Source organism: Pelodiscus sinensis, chromosome 11 (assembly GCF_049634645.1).
Source record: "Pelodiscus sinensis isolate JC-2024 chromosome 11, ASM4963464v1, whole genome shotgun sequence".
In the NCBI taxonomy this organism is placed as follows: Eukaryota; Metazoa; Chordata; order Testudines; family Trionychidae; genus Pelodiscus; species Pelodiscus sinensis.
This window is the reverse complement of record NC_134721.1, coordinates 49,546,036-49,565,451: the sequence shown is the minus strand read 5'-3', so window position 1 is coordinate 49,565,451 and position 19,416 is coordinate 49,546,036. Positions and strand designations below refer to the sequence as shown.

General features: G+C 42.8%; 1 protein-coding gene across 6 annotated transcripts in view; it reads right to left on the bottom strand.

Annotated features, from left to right (window-relative positions):
- Positions 1–19,416, bottom strand: part of FBLN2 (fibulin 2) — a 186,096-nt gene that overhangs the window by 158,555 nt on the left and 8,125 nt on the right. Inside the window, exon 1 of one of the 6 annotated variants that reach the window (XM_075939674.1) lies at positions 3,120–3,277. The exons of the other annotated variants lie outside the window; for them this stretch is intronic. The gene's annotated coding sequence lies outside the window, so the exon portion shown is untranslated. Of the gene's footprint in view, positions 1–3,119; positions 3,278–19,416 lie in introns of those variants that run through there. 6 annotated transcript variants of the gene reach the window in all.

Here is a 19,416-nt window from a genome sequence, read left to right as displayed (position 1 = left end):
GGAATTCCATTTTCACCAAGTAATTTTCCATGGAATGGGGAATAGAAAACAAAGGATTCCCGCCTTAGGGGAAAGACTATTTAAGCAAGGAGAAGTTATCAGGTCTTTGTCCTTAACTGGTCTCGGGAGTGGCCTAGCATGCAAGAATACAAAGAGAACTGGAAACCAAGTCGGATTAAAAGATCAGCTTTGACCTGAAGGCTTGCCTAAAATAAGAATATCTGTTTAGGCTAAGAAACTAATAAGTTTAATGTATTAGCACTAGTCATGCATTTTTCTTTTCATTTTGTAACTTACTTTGATCTGTCTTCACATCCTACTGTTTGTACTTAATAAGAACACTTTTGTTTACTAACAAGCCCAGTGTAAATAACTGTTATCTGGGGGAGCAACCAGTATGCGTATCTCTCTTTCATTGATAAGGGGGCTTACCTGAATGAGCTTTTACACAGAGAAAAACAGATTTATTGGGAGGAGATGATTCCTTTTGGGAGTTAATTTCCTGGGTTCTGTGCCCTAGAACTGCATTCTCCCAGAGCTGAAGTGGTTCAGTCTGCATTGTCTGGGGGAGACTAGAGGATGTAGCCCAGTAGGACAGGGTAATGGGGAGCCCCAGATAGCGGGTGTCAGTGGCATGATCAGCATACAGTAGAACAATACCCAGAGGGTCTTCTGTGACTTCATCCCATCACATCCCCCATTTGGGATTCATCTGACAAAAATATGCTTCCATTTAACATGACAACACCCATTCTGGAGAACATAGATAGCACCTGGGGACAGGGACTGTCTTTTTGCTCTATGTTTGTACAGCACCTGGCACACAGAGCCCGGGCAATAGATACGGCTCCTAGGTACTGTGATAATGCAAATAATAAGTGATAATAATAATAATAATAATAATAATAATAATAATAATAATAATAATAATAATAATAATAATAATAATAATAATAATAATAATAATGTGCCTCCTGGTCAAATACAGCAATGTGCTTCCACCACTGCAGGGCACAAAGGCTCTTTTTCTTGTGAGTCTGATTTCAATTTGTTTGAATCTACCCTGTTTACTTTACACAAATCCTGTTTCTTCCTTACAGATGGATACGATCTGTCAGGGACCTGGAACATTTTATCCCATAGCAAAACTTGTTTAAAGTACCATCTGTTCTTCCTGCCAGGGCGCAGTAATGCCAGAAACTATTTAACATTCCATATATTCAGAGCATATACTGGTTAGCTTATTGTGAAAATGGAGCAAGGGATCATTAGAAGCCTAACAATGGACTTTTTACTGGCATTTTCCTTAAAAAAACCAAACAGTGTTCAATATGAGTGAACACACAATGTTGAGCAACAAAAATACACCATGATCTGGACCATCTCCTTTCAAACTGGGCTTGGCCTTATTGCCATCAAAAGTCAGTGGAAAGAGTTTCCACTAACTCCAATGTGATTTAAACTGTCGCAATCCACTGGCTCAGATTTGTTGGGCCAAGTTCAGCTCTCATATACACTTTATCCAGAGTCACTCCTATGATAGATCCGCCCTGATGTAAAAACAGGATTTGGTCCTGCAGATTTAAGCTAATCAATTTCTGATGTGTGACTTGTTCTTATATTAATTTCAAACACACAATGATATTCACAGATACACAACAAATATTAGAGAACACTGTTCATAGAAGCATTAGCCTGTAGATCATAAATAGACCTCAACTAGTATCCTTTGCTGTAATGTTTAAGTTGAAAGTGTTAGGGGACACAGAGATTTACCGATTTATTACTAAGCCAAATATTTTGAGTTAAAATTAAAACGGCTTCTCAGCTTCTCATTTGTCATCTATGCAACAGTGATATGTTACACAAATTTAGAAGAAATATCAAAAAAGATAGATGTTTCTTTAAAGCACACACACACACACACACACACACACACACACAGAGTAAGAATAGCTATAGAAATCTGCCTGATGTTGCAAGATTCTTAAGAACAAACATTGATCTTGATGAACATGAAACTCCAGTTAGTTTCATTTAATGAGAATCAAGTGAGCTAAGCTCCACATGCCACTTGGAAATGAAATCCTCAACCACCAAAGACTGTCATAAACCACTGCACGTAGAAAAGCTATTCAGCGAAACTACTGACAGATCACTAACTAATAGCCTAGTGGTAATGATTAGTATCAGTCTGATTCACTTCAAGGTTTCAGTGAAGTCATTTTTAAGCAAAGTAGAAAAAGTGTACATATACTACTGGATTACTCCATTCCCATTATATTTTACAGAGAAAATTCCATGGTCCTATGAGAAAGTCACTGTAGCAGAGAAAATGTCATCAAACACTTACTATTCCTACAGAAAATGCAGACATTTTTCATCACATCAGATACTTGGTACTTGAGGGGGAGGGAGGGAGGGAGAAGGAGAGAAAAAACACTACTTGTGAAGTGGTAAATGTGTCAAAAATCTAAAATTACTTGGAGGTATTCTGCAATACAATCATCCTTTATGCTTATATAGCTCAGCTCATATGGCTTACATTCAGCCTGTCACACTGAATCATGACTACTTCTTGACTCGCATTAACAAAAACAAACTTAATTTTCACTTCAGCATATGAGATAAAATCCTCTCTGAATTCACAGTCAAAAAGGCCAGAAGCAATGTTGGAAATAATTGTTTTTCTGAGACACTCATTTGTGAGGAATGGAAAAAAATAGTTCACTGGAGTTCTGACTAAAATACCAACATACACATTTTGTGTTTGGAGCATTTTGCAGAAAACTCTATTGCAAAGAGCTTTGTTCATGTGCAATGTAGCCATAGCTGTTACAGTTAAAATACTACTGAAAGAACATCTATACACCCTTCCAAATCTGCTGAAGTCTTTACTGTGACAAACAAAGGGTATTTAAACCTGTGATTATCTTTTAGAAAGTAAATGTGAAAAACAAAGTCAGTACAAAGTTTAGAACTAAAACACAGTCAGGTATAATCTCTACACCAAGCAAAACAAATTATATAAAGCAAAACTAAATCTTAAAGCCAAATTATTTCATACCAGTCACAATACATTCACTATAAGCATCTAGTTAACCACAATTTCTGCTAACCTGTAGATGTGCAGGACTGTAGATGCAGTTAAATTTTCCTATAACCTTTTGTCTCCAGTCATGTTACTAGTGCTCTGTTTCCAAGTGTTTCTTACACTCACAAGTTCCCTTTCCCAGCTCTGTCCTAGGAACTGCCCAGATTTTGTGGTGTAATCCGAGCAGGGAAGTACCATGTGCCTATGATATAGTTAATTCACTTCTTACCCCCTGTGATGTGTAAGGAAACAGCTTAGAATTTCAAAGGACTGTTCTCTGTCCAGTCAGTCATCTAGGTATAATGAAAGGCAGGTCGTTTGCAACTGGCAGCTTAAGACTTTCATTGGGCACCTCAGAGTCAGAAACTGATATTATTACAAACCATGATCATTGATTCTTCAATCCTGCCATATGCAAAACTCTCACTGGCTTCTCTAGGAGGTGCACACACAGAGTCTTGCAGGAGCAGCCTGGGAGAAACCAACACTCACTAGCAACTTAGTGGCTAACTCTGCTCCATGGGAGAGTAAATTTGTCACTCGTCAATTTGGCCAACATGAAGAACTGAACTAAGGACTTCCTAAGCTACTGGCATGAGCCTTTACAGCCTGAGCTAAAACGCTAGGCTCTTGTAGGTGCAAGCTTAAACCGACTCACACCCATTATGTATGGAACAAACAGGGAGACATTCAACATGCACTGACCAGTTTGTTACACCAGAGCAGGAGAGGGTCTTCAGTGACCCAATTCTGGAAGTGTGATGCCTGTGGATGCTGGGTGTAGCATACAGAGCGGAGCAGCAGGTGTCGCTAGCTCTCTTCCCAGTGCTGCCCATCAGGGTTTCCCAGTGCAGAGTGTGCTCAAAACCACTCTTGGATGGTGTGTGCAGGAGAGGAAGCACAGCACACCTCCCCCCTTGTGTTCTGTCTTGGGCTTTCAATTTGTGCCCATCACCTTAGCGTCTGAACACCTGGGCTATGTCTACACTGGCGGGTTCTTGCACAACAACTTCTTGCGCAAGGGTTCTTGTGCAAGAACTCTTGTGCAAGAGAGCATCCACACTGCCATGTGCGAGATGTGCTTTTGCACAAGAACATCCATGGCAGTATGGACACTCTCTTGTGCAAGAAAGCTCTGATGGCCATTTTAGCCATAGGGCTTTCTTGCACAAGAAACCCCTGCCATGCGTCCACACTGCCCTCTTGCACAAGAGCTGTTGTGCAAGCGAGCTTACACTTGATAGAAAAGAACATAGCTCTTGCACAAGAAGCTCTCTCTTACCACGCCGTACTGTAAATCGTCTTGCGCAAGAGCGGGCGGGCAGTGTGGACACTCTGTGGATTCTTGCGCAAGATCGGCTGTTCCTGCACAAGAACCTGCCAGTGTAGACACAGCCCTGGAGTGCAAGCAGCCTGGTCAGGAGTGTCTCTAAGTTCCACGGTTATCTACATAAAGGCAGGGATCATCGCACCCTAAATTGTGAACTTTGGCCTTTTGACTCCAACAACGCCCTTATCTCTTTGGCGGCACTATAATTCCTTTTGCATCAGTTTACAGAAGCCTGTGCTTTGAGAAGTTAAACAGCCCAACTCCTATTACAGAGCCGCAGTGGGAGTAGCGAGTGCTCCCCTTCCTTATTGACTAATCGAGTAGTTGATGGAAATTCCATCGACTATTCGATTAGCTGATTATCTGCATTTTAACATCCTTAGTTACAGAGGGGTGGTAGCTCTTTCTGAGCACATACCTTTTGAAGGGCACTAGCTTACCTCAGTATACAGGTACACCTACGGAAGTAGAGAAGATAGCATACCTCAAAGTATAGGCACCTCTATGAGTAGAAAAGAACTACATGGCTCAAGTCAAAAATTGTGCTTCATCTGCACCATGGGGGTTACAACTCTCTAGGATTGTCCTGGAGTCTCTAGAATGAAAGATTAATCTTTAAAGATTATGTCATGTGATGAAACCTCTAGGGATATGTCCAACCAAAACCGGCAACCCTACCATGACATCTCTGCCATTGGCAACCCTATCATCTACACCATGGTTGGGGAACCTATGGACCTGGCAGGGGAATGGCAGCACAGGGAAGCTAGCTCAGGGAAGCTCTGTCCCTGCAATTGCTTGAGAGGGTGGAGCCTGTTTCTCTCATTGGCCAGGAATTGCAACCAATAGGAGAGGCAGAGGGCAGTGCCTGAAAGTACAGGGCAGCATGAAACCAGCTGTGCCCCACCTCTGGGAGCTGAGCCAGTTAGGCACCCCAAACCCCTGCCACCTCCTACAACCCCTTCTGCCCAGACCCGGACCCGCATGACCCAAAAAATGGTTTCCCAACCCTGATCTACACTAAGAAGAAGGTGATGTGCGTATCCCACCTCAAGTGGCTGGACACTCACAGAAAATGACATATGTTGCAAATCACTTTGTGTTTATCCCCTGGTGTCCACCAACAAGTACACTGGAGGCAAAGTGACTTTACCCTCTGCAGTAACTTTACCCTCTTCAGTTTCTCCAGGAAACTCCATTTGCATCCGTTTGCTCACCACTTTGTCATTGAGTAGGAGGATTCAGTCATAAGAACTGATTTAGGCCTTGCCTACATTGGCACATGTCATTCCTTTTTTAATGTCTCTTTATGTAAAAAATCCGGGACCACATTCACCGCTGTGTTTCATGCCACACCAGCAAGGAAAAGGAATCCTTCACCAACTGAACTGGTCAGATAAACTGGATGGATGGCTGCTTTGCATTACCCCAGGACACAGAGCAGGCGCTGAAGATCAATGAAACTGATTTTCTAAAATAACTCATCACCCTTGCCATCTAATCCCACCAATAACGTATGGTTAGAATCAGCACACACCTAAACCCCATATAATTTTATGAAAAGGGCTGATTTGATGCTGTTGTGTGTTTGAGTATATAACCCAGATATTTTGAAAAGAGAAAAAACTAGAAAGTGATTATCTTGTGTCTCCAGCCAGCCTCTTGCAAGAAAACAGCATGTAAAGTCATTCACTGTCAATATCCATTTTACCCTGCCACTCCCCAAATGCTCATACAGTTTCAAGTACATTTCACAGACAAAGAGGATATAAACCTATCTGGCAATAATTCATGCGCGTAGGGGTGGAGGCTTCCATTTGCTTCCCAGGCAAAGACAGTGAGATGTGAAGAGAGGGAAACTATATCATCTGTGAAACGCTCTCCACGGAAGAGTTGCAACAGAAGATTAAAGGAGAGCAGCAGCCAGGGATCCTGGCGGAAGGAGAATCTGAGACCTCATCCAGGCGACAGAACAAACAGGAAACAGAAACACTCTGTGAACAATCACTCACAGCCAGAATAGTGCAAAGCAAAGCAGTTATGATGCAGGATTTTGCTTTCTTTTAATTTTTTTGTCATTCACTTTTAATGGACCTTGCAGGCAACACCTGCTTTTTATAAGATAATTTGAAGCTTCACATACGTAACATATAAACCCACTTCCCTTCTGCCCAGCTCCTTATACTACTATACAGCCTACTAGGAGAAAGCCATTTGTTCCAAAGTGAACGCCCTAGATTGTTTGACTGGAGAGCCGTTAGTTAGTTAGTTAGTTAGTTAGTTAGTTAGTTAGTTATTGCTGTCCAGAAGTTGCCTGAGCATGAGATTAACCAGAACAATTTATTTTTTAAAAATTGTAGAACCCCTTTGTAGTGGATTTTGGGCAACAAAATGGCAGATGAAATTTAATGTGGATAAGTGTAAAGTAATGCACATCGGGAAAAATAACCCCAACTATACGTACAGTATGATGGGGGCGAATTTGGCTACAACAAATCAGGAAAGGGATCTTGGAGTTATCGTGGACAGTTCTCTGAAAACTTCCACACAGTGTGCAGCGGCGGTCAAAAAGGCAAATAGGATGTTGGGAATTATTAAGAAAGGGATAGAAAATAAGACCCAGAATATCTTACTGCCCCTGTATAAAACTATGGTACGCCCACATCTTGAATACTGGGTACAGATGTGGTCTCCTCACCTCAAAAAAGATATTTTAGCCTTGGAAAGGGTTCAGAAAAGGGCAACTAAAATGATTAGGGGTTTGGAACGGGTCCCATATGAGGAGAGGTTAAAGCGACTGGGACTTTTCAGTTTAGAAAAGAGGAGACTGAGGGGGGATATGATAGAGGTCTATAAAATCATGAGTGGTGTGGAGAGGGCCGATAAAGAAAAGTTATTTATTAGTTCCCTAAATAGAAGAACTAGAGGACACCAAATGAAATTAATGGGTAGCAGGTTTAAAACTAATAAAAGAAAGTTCTTCTTCACACAGCGTGTTGTCAACCTGTGGAACTCCTTGCCAGAGGAGGCTGTGAAGGCTAGGACTATAATAGAGTTTAAAGAGAAGCTAGATAATTTCATGGAGGTTAGGTCCATAAAAGCCTATTAGCCAGGGGATAAAATGGTGTCCTTGGCCTCTGTCTGTCGGAGGCTGGAGAGGGATGGTGGGAGACAAATCGCTTGGTCATTGTCTTCGGTCCACCCTCTCTGGGGCACCTGGTGCTGGCCACTGTCGGTAGACAGGATGCTGGGCTAGATGGACCTTTGGTCTGACCCAGTACGGCCGTTCGTATGTTCTTATGGATTTAAGAGTTATATTACCATTCAGGAATTCTTATCTTGCTCAGTCATAATGATTACAGTCTACCAAGCAAGGAAAAAGGGGAGCAGACACAGGGATTTTAGTGTTTAGGAATAATTACAAATAGATGTCTCTAAAAACAGGAGGCTGCTTGTAATCTATAGGGGAAAGCAACTTGCTTCTCTACCAGCCTGCCTCCGACTTGCTTAGAAGAGACCAGAAAAGACAAAGGAATCGTGATTGCCTCTTAAGAATTTAACTGAAGCCACCAGTACATGCCTCAAATTGCCAAGCAGCCATCGCATGAGAATTACTATTAGCCACTGCACTGTGCTAGAGAAGGATCCCTATTCGGTAACCAATAACCTGAGCTGTAGAGTGCCCCATCATACTGAAGTTAACATACCATCATACAAACTGCTAGGAGACCCTTCATGGCCTGCCCATCTTCTACTACACAATGGAGCCTCTGACTTCTGCCCTCCAGTCTGCCAATGATGCCAGTCTTCATTGCCTATTTGTCTGATTTCCCCAACAAGCCCCTTCAATGCTCCATCCTGGGCCATCCTTAATGCCTAAGAAGAGTTCTCAATAAAAAGCCACTCGGCCACAGGACAGTCCTCCTTCAAATCCCACCTCTGCTGTGATGCCTGCATTAGACCCAACGGCTCGACAACACTCCAGCGTCCACTGCTTATCACACTGACCTGAACTGCCTCATTGTTATCTTGTTCTCCCCCTGTGTTTGCTGTATTCACTTGTTGTCTCATCTTATGCGTAAGCTGTAAGCTCTCTGGGACAAGAACCGTCTTTTTGTTTTAGACGTTTGCGCAGTGCCTGGTACAATTGGGCTGAGGCCTCTCTCCAGATATGATGCAAATATACAAATCTTTAAGGAAAGACTCATTGGATCTTTAATGAAACAAATAAATCCATTTTACATCTTACTCCAAATATACCACAGTAAAATGTGCGACAGAGTGGACCTGAAGTCAGTATTTAATACTAAGAAATTCCATTTTAAAAAGGGAAAATGGAAAGTGGCTTTTCCAAACATTGCTTCAGTGGAAGTATAGCTGAAGAACAGTCAGCCCGGTAACATCCTCCAAGTGAGGGCTGTGTGAAAATATCAGTTTTCACAACATTTCAAAATAACTGACATTTTGCCTTGGAGTGCACAGTTCTTCCAGCAGATGCTATTTTATGGCCAAAAGAGGTACAACTCCACCATGGAACAATCTGCAATGTTCTTTCTTTGCCTGGTAAAAGGGCCATTTTTCCAGAGTAGTCATGCCATTTTCAGCACAGAATCAGCAGTCAGCAATGACCCAGCAGAATTTCATAATAGTCTAACGAAAAACAAAGCACAGCCTTTGTTTTAGGGAGAAAACAAAGAATTTTAGGAGAAACCACAAAATGTTCAAGACAAACATTCATCTTTTGATTTTCCAGTCCTGTGTTGCCAGCAATGCAACTTTTCTCACAGCTATAATATCCATGTTAATAGGAAAAGTAGTTTTATACTGACTACATTCACTCCTGCAAAATAAAATGCCAGACAATAAAAACAGGACAAAACAGGATTCCAGTTGGAGAAACCATTTTTCAAAAACTCAGTTTCCTTTAATGGATGTGTCTATAATTTAATGATCAGGTACTAGAGCAGAGAGGCCTGGGTGGCAGATGGGGAGGGGGGAGATGGGACAACAAAAACCAAAAATCCACTGCACACCTAAAAGACCAGACTCCAATCCTGCAAATCTACTATATATTTGAGAGAGTCCGTCTGTCTGTCTGCTCAAAAACGTCTCAATGGTAAGAGGGAAGACCATCAAATTTGTATACAGCTTCCTCTTATCATAACTTAAAGCAAGGTAAGGGCTTGGTTGTGCCAAGAAAACAGATGGTTTGGAATGGGATTGCTTCTCATAAAACCAAATAGAAAAGAGACAGAATCACCAAATCACAAAAGTACAGGGCTCAAAACTGACATAACTGGGTGAATGTTGAAAGAGACTGAACAAAGATGAGCCAGAAACATAGGACGAATCTGGAATAGGATTGCTTCTCAATAAACCTCACAGAAAAGAGATAAAACGGAAATATTGGGAGTCATGCTCTGTTTTGGCACAGCTAAATCAATGCTTAAGGTTTGAAAACTTGAAGTCAACGTTATTGGAAACCAAATTGACTACAGCCCTTTTATGTTAAAACAGAGAATAAGAGTTTATAGCAGAGTTGTGTAATAAAATGGTAGCGATTCACTAGAGTTAGCCCCTGGCAGGCCGCCACCGCTATATTTACCCTGCGCCTCTGCACGTACAGGTGATTGCAGCTCCCATTGGCCGCGGATTGCCATTCCCAGCTAATGGGAGCTATGAGGAGCAGCGTGGACCGGCACACCATTTCCCGCGGTTCCCATTGTCTGGGAATGTCAATCTGCAACCAACTGGAACTGCCCTCGCCCATACCTGTGGAGGTGCAGGTAATCATAGTGACACTGGCCCACCAGGGACTAACCCTGGAGAACCATATCCAGTTCGCAGGCCAAGACCTGCCCTTCCCTGATTAACAGGGATGAATAAAATGCCCATTTTTTAAAAAATTACTAAAATTAACTTCATAAAAATAACACTATTTTTTGAAAAAAATACAATCATTTCAATAAAACATTTACATGTTCCTTTTATTCCCCCCACCCAAAAAAAATTAATTAAGGACCCGAACAATGCAGGGTAAATCTGCTAGTGATAAAATAGGGTAAATAGCTGCATTCACTCAGAACTCCATTAACCAAAATTTCATCCCTATTGAAGCACGACAGCCCACTTTCAGCCTATCAATCGTAGGACGAGAGTCCAATAGCATACTATCATGAGGGTGCTATTGATAGCAAATTTGATTTAGGCCAACAAGTTTTGACAGAACTAAAAGACAAAAAACAGCCACTGAAAATCTGTTATTTTAAAATGTCAGTAGAGACTATTTTCTTGTAATGAAAAAATATTTCCCAGCAACTTAATCACTGCATTATTATTTTAGTGCTTGAGAACCTAAGTTGATGATGATTGTAGTAGTACCTAACAACCCCAATTATAGTCAAAGAACCAAGTGTAGTAGACATTACTCAGAAAACATGTTCCCAGAGGCTGGGACTGCTATGTAATCTAAGAAATAAGCAAAGTAACCAGAAATTATAAACAAAAGTGAAACTAACTTGATTATATTTGTTGTCCAAGTTGAAAGATCTGTACAAACCAGAATGAAGAGTAAAGAAGACTTAAAATATATTCTTTTTAATTATCTAAGCTGTTATTGGTAACTTGACTAAGGATTTGTATTTGTATACAGTTGTGTTGCATTTCATAGTATTACTTTATTCCTAAATCTCAAAACAAACAACTGACAGCCCAAAAGGGAAGTTGTAAAATAATATCTCATGTCCCTTAACACATCTTATATATTTGAGACTCAAGTTCCCTATTGAATAGAATACAGATTTCAGCTCATTCTCTGTCATGCTGTTCTAGGAGGAAGAAATCAAAATGATCTTCTGACTATATATTTTTAAAATGTGTGTCTGTCTTCCCATTTGTAAACGAGTCCATTTGTTCAAGAACTCCTCCTAAACAGTAAGAGTTAGGACCACCAAATTTGGCATGCAGCTTCCTCTTATCATAACTTAAAAGCAAGGTCAGGGTTTGTTGTGCTGGGACAGTGGGATGTGCCTGGAATTGGACTGTTTCTCATAAAATGGAAAGGGAGGGGTCTGGTAGGAGGGACTGTTATACTATAGAATGACCACAAGGGAGCAGCAATGGGGAGAAAGGGATAACTATCTACTGTATATTTCAGAGAGTTTGTCAGTGTGTCTGTTTGTTTGTGTGTTTGTCTGTCCCCCAGTTAGGGGATATGAACCCATCCCCCAGCTGTGCCCACTGCAACTGCAGCAACCACAGAGAGGGTATAAAAGCTGCTGCAGCAAGAGAGGGCTGGAGTTATCCTCTCACCCCGGGGCAGACTGCATCCTGAACCCCTCATCCCTAGCCCCACTCCAGAGCGATGATTTAAATGAAGAAAAACAAAACTTATTTAAGTTAAGGACCCGAGCAATGTTGGGTAAATCTTCTAGTCCTAAATAAACTGAAATGAATGTAGAATCCCAAAAGGAAATTTCTCTCTCTTGTGAAGTACTCCTGCTATTAATCTTGATATTTTACCAAAAAAAATTGAAATATGTTTTTTCTTCAGGGCAAATTCTTACAACATCAAAGCAGGACGTCATGTCAGTAATCCAAGAGCATGCCAGAAAGCAAAATGTATTTACACTTTGCCTCCCACGTTTAATGCAAATTGCAGCATGTTATAACATACTGCAATTCCTATTACTGAATGAATCCATTGACATTTCCTTATCAATGCATGATTGAGAGGTAGTCCCCAAAGCTATTTGCATAGGAAAACCCATTGCTATTGCAAGTGATTTCCCTTCCAAGTTTCCAGCATTGCTTATAATGTGACTCATATTATCCCTAATTTTCTACTTCTGCTAAGGTTTTGGGCTGGTACATCATGTTGATTACAAAGGGGTTTTTTTAAACAAAGGGAGAGAATAGGTTGAGTGGAGTCTCATCTAAATAAACTGCATGTTCAAACTGATTTTAAAAAAATTCTCAGGACACAATTATTCAGGGCAATGAATAACCAAGAGCCACCTAAGGCCAGATCTTGTTGCCTTTTTTATAGTCACTGAATCTGACTCAGTTATTGGTGCAATTCTCATCAATACAGAGAGTGTGATTTGGATCTTGGATTAGCAACTTCCTTAGTAAGCAGTTATCTGTGCTGGCAAATTCCCTGTGCAAACCCTAATTAAAGGCATTGCAGTGGGTATAAAAACCAAGGCAGAATGTGATGCTACACAGTATAATCAGCACAAGTAGCTTTCCATTCCAGCAAAGCCATTATTGCAAAGGAAATTTTGAAATAATAAAGTTAAATAAATTAATGGAGAGTTTTGTGCCTAAACTAAGATCTGGCATTCCCTTTGCATGCAGAATTCAGTGGTGTTATGCCTGCATGCAAATCAGCTGGAATGAGTCCGTTACAGTTAATGATACAGTAAAAGCAAACCTTAAAACAAACAACTAGATAAACAAATGCTTGCCATTTGAAATATCCCTGTAAGCAGGCAAGCTTCTTAATTATTTAAAATACTCAATTCCTTTCTAAACAAAGCCAAATAATCTTTAATTTATTAAATCAGGATGTGCAGAAGGAATGCATCTTTTCCAGGCCATGACACATATTTAAAGTGTGCTTCTTTTCTCAAAAAGATACTGCTTAATAACGCAGTGAAAGTTCCAAACTCATTGGGTCTTGTTAATTTCCATATTGAAGGTACTCAGTCCAAAAAAATGAAAACAAAAAGATTTTTTTTCTAACTGCCAGGACTACTGTTCATTGGGTTTCATAACTGGTTAAACACTAATCAGTTCAGTCTGAATTGGTTTATTACTACCGGGTATTCCAAATAAACTGGACAACTTGGTGGGCTTCTCCACCTCTTCAATTCACATCATTGCCCACCGATGTTCCAACTAATTTTTTCCATCCATGTGCAGAATAAATTTTGTTCTATGTACTGAGGCATGTGTGGATATGCACCACCAGTGGAAAAACATGCTGGCAGCTGAGGGTGTTCAGTTAATCAGATGGGTGGCACCTGCATTTCTCAAAATGCACCATGAAGAACTCAGCTTGGACACTGGGAAAGGGAGCTGAAATTATTTAGATACACTGAATCCAAACTGGTGCTATCTTAAATCAATCCAGCTTGGTGAGCATGGATGCACTGAAACATCTGAGCTTACATTGGTTCAAGTCCAGGACAAACAACCCCATAAAGGCTTTAGTTCTCCAGTGCAGACAAAGCCTAAGAGTCAAGCAGCATTTTTTTTCCTTCTCACACACTGGTATACAAGTTCTGTGTCAAATTAGGCCCTGGCTGACACCAATGCAACTGTTTCCTTGAATCAGTCCTGGGGGAATTCTGCAAATTTATTATGGCTCCAAATGCAACAATTAACCAGTTAGGCCTTACTAAATATTTCTGTTGCAGTACAAGCAGGGATAAGCTTATTATGTATCCAGCTTATTCTGAGTTACTTTGCTCCAAAGGACTAACACAAGTAAAAGAGCAATAAAAATGTCACGTTAGTGACCTAAAGCAGACTGAGTATGCAGGGGGAGCAGGTCAAAAGGTATAATTACACCAAAAGGTGCAATTTTTACCTAGTCGCTTTGCAGAGCAGGAGAACACCTTAAAAGTTTTTCAATCTACGACTTTTGGAACATTTGTGTGTGTGTCTATGAAGCAAAGTTATTTGGAAATAAATTCAAAATAACGGACAGCTGATTCCGACTACTGTAAACCTCATGATATGAAGAATACACCTATTCCAAAATAGCTATTTCGAAATAAGGCGTGTGTAGACACTTCCTTTCTGCTATTTCAAAATAGCCCCTCACCAGGGCCATTCTAAGTTATTCCTCCTGGGACTTTAAATCAAGTTAACATGTCTACATTAGGGAAGCCTGACTCGGACTCATTTTGTGGTTTCCCTGCAGTGTAGACGTGCTATTTCGAAATAAGCTATTTTGGAATAACTATTCCAGAATAGCTTATTCCAAAATGCAGGACAATGTAGCACTTTAAAGACTAACAAGATGGTTTATTAGATGATGAGCTTTCGTGGGCCAGCAGGCCCATAGTCTGCTATTCAATTGTTCTACCGTCAGTAATGGAAATGCTGCTCAAGCTTACGTTTCAGTCCACATCCCTGGGATGCTGTATACTTGGCACAGTTTGAGACAGCACGGCTGTCATTGCCTGCACCGCCCATTCGTAAACTGTGACCATGCTGGTGAAAGTCGTCGTCTGTAGTGCACCCACAAATGTCATATCTCAGTCAAAAACACACTTCCATACATTGCCTCTACTTGGAAAGCCTGGAGATCGCATCTGGACTGTGAAGTCAATGGGAGTTGCATACACGGGTCAAGGGCAATATTTAAACTCCTGTCTGATTTTGGAAGCAATCCACATAGAGAGTTCATTAGTAAGTCAGTCAGACAACGTATACAATTCTTAAAGCAGCATGGAAGATGAAGTTAAATTAGCACAGCTTGATTTTGGTGAATAGTAATGGAGGGCTTGTAACACACAAGTCCAAAAACTAATAGAACTTCACCGACCGCAGTGGGAGAAGATGCAGACCTTCACCTGCCCTCCAAAAAAACCATCTCGCCCTTCTCTTGGCAGGACATCACCATGTTTGTTTGTTTAAACAGCTCACTTTCTTATAGAGAGAACACAATGGTGTAATCGGGATCAAACAATTCACTCCCTGGCAGACCAGCTCTTAACTCATTGTTGGGCTCATAAGCCAGCCAAAAAGAAATAGCTTAACATCGTGCCCCATAGCCAACAGGAAATCCAAGCTTCCGCAAGGGCAAGAGAACTAGGGAAAGATGGTACCAACACAAAAGGAAACTCATGGGACCTTATCATTATATCAAGGCCTTCATCTAATCACACGGATTGCGGGGGCATGTAAGATGAGATAAGAGTTGGATTAAAGAGACTCAGGATCTTTTCTGGTCTTGTCGTATGCATATAAGGTATGGGAGACAGCCCTCTGGGAATGGATCTGACTACACACAGTGGCTGTGTCTAGACTGGCAAGTTTTTCTGCAAAAGCAGCTGCTTTTGCGGGAAAACTTGCCAGCTGTCTACACTGGCCGCTTCCTATTGTCTGAAATCAGTGCTTCTTGCGGAAATACTATGCTGCTCCCGTTCGGGCAAAGTCCTTTTACGCAAAGCTTTTGCGCAAAAGGGCCAGTCTAGACAGCTCAGATTTGTTTTGCGCAAAAAAACCCCAATCGCGAAAATGGCGATCAGGGCTTTTTTGCAGAAAAGCGCGTCTAGATTTTGCGGAAAAGCGTCCGTGCCAATCTAGATGCTCTTTTCCGCAAATGCTTTTAACGGAAAACTTTTCCGTTAAAAGCATTTGTGGAAATTCATGCCAGTCTAGACGCAGCCAGTGAAAGGAGTAGGGCTCTAGTAAACTCAGAACTGTGGGGAAAATGTCAGCCATGCAACATGCTGCCTGCCTTTTGGGAATCTCACAGACACATCTCTATGGCGCTCTGTGGGAAAGCAACCATACTTGATTGGAGGGCACATCCAGAACAAGAGAGGAAGTGACTGGCCCTTTCCGCAGGATGCTCTCTTGCCGCCTCTGTGGATGTTACAGTGGGACACTCACCAGACCACATGAAAACCCACCTCTATGACTGTACCACCTCGCTTAGGGGAGTTTCGACTAAGGGCAGCATGGCTCCTTTTAGTGCCCCGCCTGCCAGAAGATCTTGGTTTACATGGGACAAAGTACAACTGTGTGGACGCACAGGCCCAATGGGTCTCAACATTCGCCACAAACTGGGGCTATCCCCTGACTGAAGGGAGTGAAACTTGCTTATTCCCTTGGGAAGAATGTAGCCCGGATCCGAGGCCGCACCAAGGAGGCGAGCATTCCTCATGCGGAAAGGCCTTTCTCCTGCACAGACACACAGTACGAGAGGGTCTGGCCCAGAGAAAGCACACAGTGCACTTTTACCTCAGAACCACCAACGCAGCAACAGAGGAAGACAAAGAACGAGAAAGCAGGCACACCGGGGCATGTTTTAGGCAGCAGCGCATTGTCACCGGTTTAGTGTATAAACCCTAGGCTACTCCAGCCACCAAGGAGTTAACAGGGAAACTCCTTGTCTCATCAGCTGAGGCTAATTGCTAGATTTGCAGCCACTGAGGGAATAAGAGGACTGCAGGTGCGCCCTGCCTCCATTTCCTCCTCCAAGGGCGGTTCCCTGCAGCCTTCCCCACCCAGGCTGGAGCTGTTGCCGGCCATAGCTTTGTCCTCCAGCCAAGTCATTCACTAAAACGTAACCCTTCAGTCCTGGGGGAAATTCTGCAATTTTACGAATGCTCCAAATGCAAGAGCTGCAGAATTCCCCCAGGGCTAACCATTTCCAGGGCAACACTAACATCCACACACAGCTTTTCTGCCCCACTCTGGCTCCTCGTCAGCCCCTTCTCTGGGCCCAGCTCCCAACCTCTTCCGAGCTCCCTTCCAGTCTCTATTCCTGGTGAGAGCTGTGACTCCTAGGCTGCTTCCCCAGGGTCCTGCTCATAGCCTCCGCCCCTGGAGGCCGTCTTTCAGCCTTCCCTGACCTGGGCTAGGCCAGGGACTCCCAGCTCACTCCCATGGGGTCCCGATCATGCTCCCTGTGACTCCATTCTCTTCTTCTCCTCCCCCCCCCCACTCTTTTGATGAGGCCCAAGAGATTCTCAGGCTGTGTCCAATTAGCCCTGCCCCCTAGACTAGGAGCTAATATGGCACAGGTGGGTCTGACTGAAGAAGGCTGGCTAGCCCCAGGCCTCTGGGCCCTTAAGGGCAGGCCACCCTGCTACAGCTTTATTTGGGGGAGGAGGACGAGGACATGGACATGAAAACAAAAATTAGAGAGATGGATGGGAGCTTTGAATTAGCTCTTTGGTCCCAAACTAGTCCAATTAGGAGCCTTAAAATAAAACATCAAGGACAGTTCAGTAAAAATGTGACGTCTGTTGGAGTATTCACTGTGTAGGACCTACAGGATCGGGTCCCGAGTAAAAACAGCAAGATGGTGCCCACAGTGGAAGGAGAGCTTGGTAACAGAACTCCAATTGCCTACTTACTATTTATGTATTTTCAAGGAAGTGGGAAAGGCCCCTAAGCAGGCTTGTCAGTACTCTGACTAAAGAAGTATATCCAACCTAAGTACTCAACCTGCATAAGACAAAGGCAATGAGAGGAACCTATATTTGCCCCTATGTACATTTCTTAGACACTTCTTTAAATCTGGGAGCAGATACTCCTGTGATGAGAACTCTATAGACACCTACGCAAACAAAAATAAATGCAAAAATGCATTTAATTTTAAGTCTGGAAAGGGATCTGTGGTCTGAGAGGCAAAGTGGGGCAAGCTGTAGGGGGAAGTGAAGTCAACTAGCTAGGAACTGAATGTTCTCTTCTACTACTGTAAACAGTGGAGCTGAAATCCATGGATCCTGGCTGGAAAAGCTGGTTCCACAGCACAACCTCCCAGATCTGATGGAAACCCCTTTTCACTTGCCAGGGAAGATTGATTTGTATAGCAAAACAAAAATAAACTCGGAAAATATCATGGTACCAGAGCTGAATGACACCCAGTTTCCAAGTGACAGAGCATCTTAAATTTCTGTAAGACTTTTGACTTAAATTATTTAAACAAAATAGAACAAAATAAAATTAACGTGGTGTATGTGCAATGATTAAAAACTGGCTAACTAATTGGTCTCAAAATGAAGCAGTAAACAGGGAAACAGCACCAAGCAGATCTATTTGCAGCGGGTTCCCCCACAGATGGAGTCTTGGCCCTAAGACATTGAAATAGTCATATCAAGAGCTTGGAAGAATATGCAAAATGATCACTGATAAAGTTTGCACATGATACAAAACTAGTGAGTGTGGTAAATAATGAGAAGGGCAGGTCGTTAAGGGCTTGTCTACACTGGCAAGTCACAGTGTGGTAACTTTCTCAGTCAGAGGTGTGAAAAAAGCACCCAGTGTGCAGCAAGTTACAGCTCTGTAAAGTGCTAGTTCAGGGGTCTCAAACTCCCCCTCTACGAACAACCCCCAGCTGGAGCAATTGCGCCTCCCAGCCTGGGAGTCCCGTTCCCCAAGTCCCGCCCCTTCCCACCATCACTGGACACAGCCTCAGGGATGACCGGGGAGGTCTGGCAGAGGGCGGCAGCAGGAGTCGCCCCCCCCCCCCCGAATTCCTGCACTAATGTACACGGGTGCTCAGCACTGGTGTCATGGTTCTAAGTGCAGACTTAGCCTGATTCAGAGCAATCTAGATTGCTTTGTAAACTGGGTGCAAGCAAACAACATTCATTTTACTATTGTTAAATGTAAATGCTACACCTGAGACCAAAGCCCATGGACTATACTTACACCTCAGAAAACGATTTGGGGGTTGTGGTGGACAATCAGCATGAACCCTATTCCCCCCCCATGTGATACCGGGGTGAAAAGAGCTCATATGACACTAGGATGCATAAACACGGGAAATCGCAAGTGGAAGCTAGAAACAGTAGATATCATTTAATTTAATAATCTTATAACTGCACCAAATCTTAGTGGTTACATTATTTGATGTAATAATCAAATAATCCGGCCACCCCACTCTGCTGCCCCTGTATCAGAGACAGCAGCCTTTGGGAGGCAGCAGCCTTTGTCCATGGGGGGCCCAAGTTCCCCGCAGACAGAGGTTGCTGTGGCATCCCACCCCCTGCATGCCACTGCCTCTGATATAGAAACAGCAGCACAGAGAGGGGGAGGCAACTCAGCAAAGCCAGTGCTCCCACCTGCCCCCCCTCCCGCTGCCTCTGTGGGGAGTCTCTATTGGAGGCGGCAGCTTGGGATGGGGGAGGGGGGCAGGCCGCTCCGTGGCATCCAATGCTTGTGGGGCATCAGCTTAAAAGCCGGCCTCAGGGGCACTGGCCCCAGCCTCCCCCCGCTTGCTGCCTCTGATATAGAGGCA